The sequence below is a fragment of the Arachis stenosperma genome, chromosome 1 (genome assembly GCF_014773155.1).
Source record: "Arachis stenosperma cultivar V10309 chromosome 1, arast.V10309.gnm1.PFL2, whole genome shotgun sequence".
Lineage (NCBI taxonomy): Eukaryota > Viridiplantae > Streptophyta > Magnoliopsida > Fabales > Fabaceae > Arachis > Arachis stenosperma.
Window position 1 is genome coordinate 88,169,743 of NC_080377.1, and position 2,280 is coordinate 88,172,022.

Genomic DNA, 2,280 nt, shown 5'->3' on the forward strand with positions numbered 1-2,280 from the left:
GTTCTCAGGATCATAGGCTTCTTCCTCAGATGAAGCCTCCTTAGTACTGCTTGGTGCATTCTGCATTCCAGACAGACTTTGAGAAATCAAATTGACTTGTTGAGTCAATATTTTATTCTGGGCCAAAATGGCATTCAGAGTGTCAATATCAAGAACTCCTTTCTTCTGACTAGTCCCATTGTTCACAGGATTTCTTTCAGAAGTGTACATGAATTGGTTATTTGCAACCATTTCAATCAGTTCTTGAGCTTCAGTAGGCGTCTTCTTCAGATGAAGAGATCCTCCTGCAGAGCTATCCAAGGACATCTTAGATAGTTCAGAGAGACCATCATAGAAAATACCTATGATGCTCCATTCAGAAAGCATGTCAGAAGGACATTTTCTGATTAATTGTTTGTATCTTTCCCAAGCTTCATAGAGGGATTCTCCATCCTTTTGTCTAAAGGTTTGGACTTCCACTCTAAGCTTACTCCATCTTTGTGGTGGAAAGAATTTTGCCAAGAAGGCATTGACTAGCTTTTCCCATGAGTCCAGGCTTTCTTTAGGTTGAGAGTCCAACCATATTCTAGCTCTGTCTCTTACAGCAAAAGGGAATAGCATCAGTCTATAGACTTCAGGGTCAACCCCATTAGTCTTGACTGTGTCACAGATTTGCAAGAATTCAGCTAAGAACTGATGAGGATCTTCCATTGGAAGTCCATGGAACTTGCAATTCTGTTGCATTAGAGAAACTAATTGAGGCTTAAGCTCAAAGTTGTTTGCTCCAATGGCAGGGATAGAGATGCTTCTCCCATAGAAATCAGGAGTAGGTGCAGTAAAGTCACCCAGCACCTTCCTTGCATTGTTGGCATTGTTGTTGTTTTCGGCTGCCATGTCTTCTCCCTTGAAGAATTCGGTCAGGTGCTCTAAAGAGAGTTGTGTTTTGGCTTCTCTTAGCTTTCTCTTCAAGGTCCTTTCAGGTTCAGGATCAGCCTCAACAAGAATGCCTTTGTCTTTGCTCCTGCTCATAAGAAAGAGAAGAGAACAAGAAAGTGTGGAATCCTCTATGTCACAGTATAGAGATTCCTTGAAATGTCAGAGGAAAAGAGAAATAGAAAGAAGAGGGAGAAGATGAATTCGAACTTTAATTAGATAAGGTTCGAATTGTGCATTTAGAAGGAGTGGTACTCCATAAATAGAAGGATGTGAGAAGGAGGGAAGAAGATTTTCGAAAATTAATTAAAATACTTTGAAAACATTTTTGAAAAACATCAATTGATTTTCGAAAATCAAAGTGGAAAAGAAACCAAGTGATTTTTGAAAAAGATTTTGAAATTAGAAATTAAAAAGATTTGATTGAAAATTGTTTTGAAAAAGATGTGGTTAAAAAGATTTAATTGAAAAGTTATGAGTTTAAAAAAGATGTGATTGAGAAGATATGATTTGAAAACATTTTTAAAAGATATGATTTGAAAACCATTTGAAAAGATATGATTTTAAAAAAGAATGACTTGCCTAACAAGAAAAGATATGATTTGAAACATTCAAACCTTTCTCAACAGAAAAGGTAACAATCTTGTGATGTTCAATCAAATCATTAATTGTTAGTAAGTATCTTTTAAAAAGGAAAGAAATTGATTTTGAAAACATTTGATTGAAAAGATTTGATTTGAAAAAGATTTGATTTTGAAAAACTAAAAAAAATTTGATTTTGAAAACAAAATCTTCCCCCTGCACCATCCTGGCGTTAAACGCCCAGAATGGTATACATTCTGGCGTTTAACGCCCAAAATGCTACCTCTTTGGGCGTTAAACGCCCAACCAGGTACCCTGGCTGGCGTTTAAACGCCAGTCTGCCTTCTTCACTGGGCATTTTTGAATGCTCAGCTTTTTCTGTATAATTCCTCTGCAGCATGTTTTGAATCTTCAATTCTTTGTATCATTGACTTGAAAGGACACAAATTAAAAATATTTTTGGATTTTTGATAATCAAAATGCAAAAGGAATCAATTAACAATGCATGCAAGACACCAAACTTAGCAGTTTGTGTACTACTGACACTAACAACATGAAAATGCATATGAGACACACAAAATACTTCAAGTCAATAGAATTCAAAGATCAAAACAAAGAAATATATGCATGAATTCGAAAATTATAACAAAAACATGCATTTGACACCAAACTTAGGATGAGACACTAAACTTATGCAAGAAACATCAAATATTTTTGGTCTTTTTGGTTTTGTAAAATTTTTTTTTTTTTTTTTGTGTTTTTTCGAAAATTAAGTAGGAAAAGGTA

The 2,280-nt window shown here is 35.0% G+C and overlaps 1 non-coding gene across 1 annotated transcript; it reads left to right on the forward strand.

The window, feature by feature from the left end:
- The first annotated feature begins 360 nt into the window (after positions 1 to 360).
- LOC130955505 (small nucleolar RNA R71) lies at positions 361 to 468 on the forward strand. The gene has a single exon (XR_009076768.1). It is a non-coding gene; the product is annotated as a small nucleolar RNA R71 (small nucleolar RNA).
- Positions 469 to 2,280: the final 1,812 nt, after the last annotated feature.